At 42.6% G+C, this 8575-nt stretch overlaps 1 non-coding gene across 1 annotated transcript; it reads right to left on the bottom strand.

Annotated features, from left to right (window-relative positions):
- Window positions 1-4271: 4271 nt before the first annotated feature.
- On the bottom strand, window positions 4272-4375 carry LOC116270624. The gene has a single exon (XR_004178781.1). It is a non-coding gene; the product is annotated as a small nucleolar RNA U13 (small nucleolar RNA).
- Between the last annotated feature and the right edge of the window lie 4200 nt (window positions 4376-8575).

Genomic DNA, 8575 nt, shown 5'->3' with positions numbered 1-8575 from the left:
AAAATAGACGAAGAGGAAACATTTCTCAATTCATTTTATGAAGTCAGCATTACCCTGAAAGCACAACCAGACAAAAATCATATCAAAAATTGTCGGGCACGGTGGCTCACCCTTGTAATCCCAGCACTTTGGGAGGCCGAAGCAGGTGGATCACCCGAGGTCAGGAGCTCGAGACCAGCCTGACCAGCATGGAGAAACCGTATCTCTACTAAAAACACAAACAATTAGCCAGGACATGGTGGCGCATGCCTGTAATCCCAGCTACTCGGGAGGCTGAGGCAGGAGAATCATTTGAACCTGGGAGGAAGAGGTTGCCGGTGAGCCGAGATCGTGCCATTACACTCCAGCCTGGGCAACAAGAGCAAAACACCATCTCAAAAAAGAAAAAAAAAAAAATTAACCAGACTTGGTGGTGTGCACATGTAGTTCCAGCTACTTGGGAGGCTGAGGCAGGAGAATCACTTGAACCCAGGAGGCAGAGGTTGCAGTGAACCAAGATTGCACCACTGCACTCCAGCCTGGGCGACAAAGCAAGAGCAAGAATTCACCTCAAAAAAAAAAAAAAAAAAAAAGTACCAAAAAAAGTACAGACCAAAATCTCTCATTAGTATAGATGCATATCATCTTCAACAAAATACTAGTATATTGAACCCAGCAATGTATTTAAAAATGAATATACACAAACGAATGTGTTTTATTCCTAGAATTTAAAGCTGACTCATCAAAAATCAGTCCAATCCATCATATAACAGGCTAAAGAAAAACGACATGGTATCCAGTGGTGCAGAAAAAGCATTTGACAAAATTCAACACCTATTCATGATAAAAGCACTTAGTAAACTCGGAAGAGAGGAACTTCCTTATCCTGGTAAAAAGCATCCACAAAGATCAGGCCGGGGATGGTGGCTCATGCCTGTAATCCCAGCAGTTTGGGAGGCCTAGGTGGGCGGATTGCCTGAGCTCAGGAGTTTGAGACCAGCCTGGCTGACAAAACTAAATTCTAGTTTTCTCTACTGAAAACACAAAAATTACCCGGGCTTGGTGGTGCACACCTGCAGTCCAGGCTACCCCGGAGGCAGAGGTTGACACCTTATAGGTGTGGGCCACTGCGCCTGGCCAATCTCCTGGTTTGAATACTTACTATAATTATGTAAGATGTTATCATGGGGCCTGGTGTGGTAGCTCACACCTGTAGTCCCAGCACTTTGGGAGGCTGAGGCAGGAAGGTCACTCAAGGCCAGGAGTTTGAAACCAGCCTGGGCACTCAGTGAGAACCCATCTTTACAAAAAAAAAGTAAAATAAAAATAAAAACTTAGCTGGGTATGGTGGTGCATGCCTATAGTTCTAGTTACTTGGAAGGTTGAGGCAGGAGGATTGCTGAGCCCAGGAGTTCAAGGTTGCAGTGAGCTTTGATTGTGCCACTGCATTCCAGTCTGGGTGACAGAGCAAGATGGTGTATCTAAAAAAAGAAAAAAAAAAAAGATGTTATTTCATTTTTACGGGGTGTGGGGGCGGGAAGCTAGGTGAAATGTACATATTGTTTTTGCAACTTCTTGTGAGTCTAAAATTATTTCAAAATAAAGGGTAAAGAGAAACAACATAGTCTATAACAAAAGACCATAAGCTGGATGGCTTATAAACAACAGAAATGAATTTCCCACAGTTGTGGAGAAGTTTATTTCTCACAGTTCTGTGCCCAGTGAAGAGACTCTTTCTGATTCACAGATGGCACCTTTCTGCTGTCTCCTTGAATGTGAAAAGGAAGAACTCTGAGCTCTTCAGCTCTTTATAGGGCACTGATCTCATTCGGGGGGCACCACACTCATGACCGCATCACCCCCAAAAGCCTCACCCACTAATACCATCACATTGAGGATTAGATTTCAATGTGAATTATGAATTAGTTGGGGGTGGCACAAACATTCAGGTCATAGCAAAAACAAAACAAAACAAAACAAAAAACCTTTTGGCTCCTATGGAACTCTTCTCCTTCTCTCACATCGCACAGCTAATTCAGGAGAAGACCCAGATCCAAGCTACCATCATGTCTTGCATGAATGAGTGCAGTTCCTCTTTGAGATCTCGCTTCTACTTCTGTCACTGTTCAGCAAAGAAGCCATGGCGATATTTAAAACTTAAGTCAGATCTTTCTGCTACTCCTTATTTCACTCAAAGAAAAACATCGAAGTTTTCACAGCAGCCTCCACAGTCCTACATGATCTGGCTTTCTGATAACCTTCTGAGTTCTTATTTTTCCCTGACTCCTTTCTAGCCACACTGGCCCCCTTGCTGTTCCTTGAACACACCACATATCCTCCACCTAGGGCCTTTGCTGTAGCTCTTCTCTTCCCAAAATGCTTTCCCCGAACAGGTGTGGAATTAATTGAATAATAAAAGTGTTAAAATGAGAAGACCACCATGACTCACATTCTAAAAGGCTTCCCTTCTTTCACTAAAATATCTTAGATTGGCTTCCCTGGGTGTGACAATCTGGTAACACCCAGGAGTTCCCTTGAATGATATGCACTTCTAGTGTCCACATCGTGGTCCTTTGCACGATCATTTAATAATAGCAACCAGTAGGACTTTTTGGAGATAGTAATTACCTAATCTTGGGCCAGGTAGAGCAAAATGGGCCTAGAACTCATGATTGCTTGGAGCAGTGATTCTTCCAGAGATATCTGTGGGCTATCTGTTCCAGAGATATTTGTTGAGCTGGACAGAAAGGTCAGCAAAGCAAAGAAGCCTACCCATGGGGATGGCCATGCAATGGCAATTTGAGCATGTAAAGCAACAATTACTATCAGTTTCAAGAATATGAGTATATAAAAGCAAAACAAAAACCTTGAATCTATGAGTATGACACCATGAGTAAATGTATTAGTCTGTTCTCATGATGCTGATAAAGACATACCTGAGACTGGGTAATTTATAAAGAAAAAGAGGTTTAATAATATCACAGTTTTACATGACTGGGAGGCCTCACAATCATGGTGGAAGGCGAAAGTCACGTCTTACATAGTGGCAGGGAAGAAAGAACTTGTGCAGGGAAACTCCCCCTCATAAAACCATCAGATCTCATGAGACTTATTCACTATCACTAGAACAGCATGAGAAAGCCCCACTTCCATGATTCAATTACCTCCCACTGGGTCCCTCCCACAACACATGGGAATTGTGGGAGCTACAATTCAAGGTGAGATTTGGGTGGGGACACAGCTAACCCATATCAGTAATGTGAAATATGCCAAACAACAGCTCTTAAGGCACACCTAATTTGTAATGTTGTCTTTGACATCAGGCAATGCTGTCTAATAGGCAATCCAGGTTCTGATGGCAGTGCAGTGAATTTCTTAAGTGCAAATTACTTAAAACAAACGCTTCTTGCCCCACTCGTCTTCAGACTTTCAAATTAGTATGATTACAAAGAAAAAAGCATTCTTTTTAATCAGAGGGGAGATCCTCATGCTCCCTTCTGCATCTTCCAGACATTCTGCCTCTATCAGAAAATCCTTCTCTGCTATCAGCCTCCACCACAAGCCTCTTATGCTCTCCCATGGACGTAATATTTTGAAACAAAATTCAGAAAGTTTTACAGCTGAATTTGCTTTTTAGCTCTAAAACACACTTCTGTGGAAGGAGTAAAATTAAGCTGGATACTTCCTCGAGTGGTGGAAGGAAAAGAGGAATTTACAGGGAAAAGGAGAAAAATCCTCGAAATGAACCTCTCGAGATATTCTCCAGGCACACAAGTCAAAGAAGAACTATTCCTGGTAAAGGGAAAGTGGCATGATCCCCTGTGGCTTGGCTCTCTACCCTCTCTTCTTTCTGCACTGAAGCTAGAGAGCTCCTCACAGCACTTTGAAAAACACTAAATAGTGGCTGAAATAGATGGAGCTCAAAGAATGTGCTGTTCCATCCACAACCAACACAAATAATGGATCCTTACAAATAGAACTGAAATGTTAACTGCATCCCAAATTAATGGTGCTGAAAAGAATGTATTATAGACCAGTGTCTCAGTCTAAATGTGGATGATACAGTCATCACTGTGCCCAGACATCTGGTACATAAACACTTGGATATTTTGGAACAGGGTGAACAAACACAATGGCAAATCTCTGAAAGGCGACTGGCCAACTGAGCAGAGAGGTTAGCAGAACTGACCAGCACATGGAAACAAGTTTTGCTTGCCCATTGACAGGACATGACTCGATTGCATAATGTTGAATTTTTTTCCTTTTTTTTCCTCCTTTTTGTTTGTCCTTCATGTCAGATGGGTAATGTGCTGACATCCTAACAATGTTGGAGGGAGGCACATCTCATATGTGAGTGTGAAAACCCAATCGTCACATGTATAAACCACAAAAGGGTCTCAATATACCTTTAAATAGGAATCTCAAATTTTAAAATATTTTGAAAACACTGAGCCTTATGTCAATACCAAAAAGTCAACTTTGAAATGAAAGGTTGTTTAAAATATTCTATTAGGCCACTTCAGAGTCTTCAAGGGGTGGAAGCTATTACTATCTCCCTATCTTTTGTAAAAACAAAAACAAAAAACATAAACAGGGGTAGATAACCTCTGAGTAAATTTGATAGGTGCAAAATTCTCTCTTTAATTATTTCCCCAATAATTATCTATCCTTTTTATCCAACATGATAAAGAGTACTTATCCTCTTGTACCAGATATCATAGTATTTTAAAAGAACATTTAAAATATGAATAATATATCGTAGATAAAATACTCAAAGGAAAGATCTGGAAAACCTGTAATACTAGTGCAATGAAATTAACACAGCTTCGGAATCAGACAAGCCAGAATTTGGTTCTTGTAACCAATTTATCAGTGGCATCTTGAAACCAAAGCAGTCTCAGGGACCATCAGAAAACCAAGGCCACTGTGTACATGTGCGGCTGGGGGAGCCTGGGACTGAAGACCTTATTCTTTATCTTATACTTGGAAGAATCCTAGTAAAATCCTAGAATTAATGTTCTGACACGAAGACAGGCAAGTCACTGACTTGCTAAAGAATCACATCATTTTTGAAGCAAGAGGTACTTTGGTCTCATCATCCAACCAGCTCTCCCAATTTGACTTGATGGTTAGAGTGGACAGAGGGTCAGAAGTATTGGTTTATGGGCTAGTTGTATGTAAGTATTGTCTGTGTGTGTGTGTGCGTGTGTTCATCCTTACCTTATTGGTCCCATCTTAAAATCCAAAGAGGGTGAAACATAGGAGGAGAGCAATTCTGTTACTTTGCAGCAACCTAGTGATAGAGCTACACAATTTAACATTCAGTTTCTTCCTAGAATTCACAGTTCACTGCAGGGAGAACATACTCACCACCAAAGCCATTTTTTCTAATTTCATTTTGAGACTCATATGCATTTCATATTTAAGATTATTACTGGTTTTACTAAAACACTGTCAAATATGTATTCCTGGTTCCTTTTGTGCACCATATGAACATACCCATGACTTTTCTAGCAACTTAAATGGGTTCCCCCTAAATATGTATAAAAGCATAACACTATGACAGGTCTTGCCCTGTCACCCAGGCTGGAGTACAGTGGCGCAATCTCAGCTCACTGCAGCCTCCACCTTCCAGGCTGAAGTGATCCTCCCACTTCAGGCTCCCAAGTAGCCGGGACTACAGGTGCACACCACCATGCCCAGCTAATTTTAATTTTTGTAGAGACAATGTCTTGCCATGTTGCCCAGGCTGTTCTTGAACTCCTGGGCTCAAGCAATCCAGCTGCCTCAGCCTCCCAAAGTGCTGGGATTACAGGCGTGAGCCACTGCGCCTGGCTCATTAGTCTATTTAGATGATGCATACCATCATAGGATTGCAAGAATTATTACAAAATAAGCCATATCACCTCTCCTTGCTGACAAAAATAGACTGGAACTCTGGAAAGGGAAACTTCCCCTTGATCCAAGAATCTGCACTGATTATGAGCTGCTGCACAGGAAATTTACCAGGCCTCAGCATTACTCTGTGTCCGTTCTAAGTTAACGTGTCATCAATTCTTCAAAACTCAGCTGTTGCTGGCATATCATTTTCCAAAGGGAGAAGATAAGTTGCAACATCCATTCTAAACATGAAGTAATACCGTCTTGATGTACATAGCAAAGCTAAGTAACGATACCGCGTGTGACCATTCATTAGGGAAATCTGCCTGCCCACACAGCTGGGAGGCTCATCAGCCCACATGCATTGAGCACAAGGCACTCTTTTTTTTTTTTTTTCTTTTTCCAGACAGGGTCTTACTCTGTTGCTCAGGTTGGAGTACGGTGGTGCAGTCATAGCTCACTGCAACCTCAAACTCTAGGCTCAAACAATTCTTTCACCTCAGCCTACTGAGTAGCTGGGACTGCAGGTGCATGTCACCACACCTGGCCAGTTTTTTAATTTTTTGTAGGGATAGAGTCTTGCTATGTTGCCCAGGCTGGTATCGAACCAGCCTCCCAAAGCTCTGGGATTGCAGGTGTGAGCTGCCACCAAAGAACTTTTTATATACATAATGTCATCTAATTCTTACAGCAGCCCTGCTATTATTACTTCCATTTTATAGATACGGAGACTGAGGCTCAAAGGTCAAATAACTTGCCCAAATTTACCAATTAAGGGGCAGCGTCTCAGTTCCACCCTTGGTCTAATTCCAAAGCCTCACTTAGAGAACAGAATGTACAATTCACATCACCTTTAACCTGCACATTGTGCACATGTGCCCTAGAACTTAAAGTAGAATAAAAAATAAAAAACGATCGGGGTGAGATTTCAAAGGCAGTTACTTCAGGCTGCACTTCCATACGTAGAGAAGAGCCAATCATTCGCTTCCCGTCTGAAAAGTTCCAGGAGCTCCAAGCTCTTTGCCTGTCCTTGAACATACTCCTGCTTTTCCAGAGCTGTTGCTCCTCTCAGGTCAGCAGAAGCACACGGGGAAGTGACAGGACCCTGACATGGCAGCCAAGAGACTATCAGCCAGAGCTTCCTGAGTTTTCTTTTGCAAAGTAAGAGTATTGTACTAGATCCATGATTTCAGCCATGCTATATCCAAACTCAAATAACAGATGCCCGACTTTTTAGTTAGCTTAATCTCAACAGTCTCTTTCTACCCTAAAATGCCATAGTTTGCAGTGATTTCTCACGAAGCCCTCCTTCATAGCTCACCCAGCCCACTGTGATCTCTCTCTCCTCTGAATTCATGACTCATCCTCGCCATATAAAATGCTGCCCCAACATTTAGCAAGGCTGGGACAAGAATATAAAGGGAGAACCATGTAGCATTTGTCTAAATATGTAAAATTTATAAATCAAACTAATAAGCTGTCATATATGCTCTATTATTCTACCCTGTCAAAATCATCTTTAGCATGCACTGAAAGCCCGGGCTTGAATTTAGAATCCTCAGAGCTCCTGGAGGCCTGTTCTGGAAAGTGACAGTGAATGCAGAGCCACTCTTGGTCTAGGACTCTGGCCCGCAGCCCTCCCAACTTTATCTCCAACCTGGCTCTGTTTCCACAGCAAGAAGAGGAGTCCCAGGTGTCGACACACCAACACACACACATGCCATCAACCTTCACACACACACACACACACACACACACACACACACACAGAGCTGTCTCTTGCCTACCACTGGGTTCCTTGGAGAACAGATCCGAGAAGAGGCACATTCAGGAGTTGTGCCTCTCCCCAGATGTGGCTTAGAGTTGGCTCAGGACTTTTTGGACAGGGTATTCTGGAATCCCAGAAGCACAGAGCAGGGTCCAGAAGAAGGTGGGTGGCCCCTTACTTCCTGCCTCCCCTCGCCCCTCTCACACACACCATGCACTCCTTGCTTGGAAGGTGGCCTTTGGATGGAAGAAAAGCCAGGCTCTTGAAGACATGTGTGCAGAGCAGGGGACCCTGTTGTTGGAGTGTGAAGGCTGCACTAACTTCCTGACATGACTTTCATCCTTTCTTACCTTTACCTCACCTACTTTCCTCTTGTCACATATCATCTTGAGAAAGTTCTGCTTCCTATGAGTCCCAACCTTTCCCTAACTATCAGGGATGGATAACTGTCTTAGTGTGTTCAGGCTGCTTTAACAAAATACCACAGACTGGGTGGTTTGTAAACAATAGACATTTATTTCTCACAGTTCTGGGGGCTGGAAGTCCAAGATCAAGGTGCCAGCATGGTTGGGGGTCTGGTGAAGGCCCTCTTCTGAGTTACAAACTGTGGTCCTCTCGTTGTATCCTCACATGGTGGAAGCAGGGCAGGAGAATTCTCTTGGGTCTCCCCTCTAAGGGTATTAATCCCATTCATGAGGACTTCACCCTCATGACCTAATCACTTCCTAAATGTCCCACCTCATTATGCCATCCTAATGAGAGATTTCAACACATAAATTTGGAGGAGGAAGTCTACAAACATTCTGTCCATAACATAAATAATTGAATATTTTACTTTCAGGCCATTGAGTTTTTCCTCTGCAAAATGCTTTTTCTGTTACAAAAATCTTTATTTAGAATTTATACAGAGTTCTAAAAACCTAAACAATCCATAATCAACCATTTAGA

This window comes from Papio anubis, chromosome 15 (genome assembly GCF_008728515.1).
Source record: "Papio anubis isolate 15944 chromosome 15, Panubis1.0, whole genome shotgun sequence".
NCBI classification, from domain to species: domain Eukaryota; kingdom Metazoa; phylum Chordata; class Mammalia; order Primates; family Cercopithecidae; genus Papio; species Papio anubis.
The sequence above is the reverse complement of the archived record's forward strand: the minus strand, read 5'-3'. Positions and strand labels throughout refer to the sequence as shown.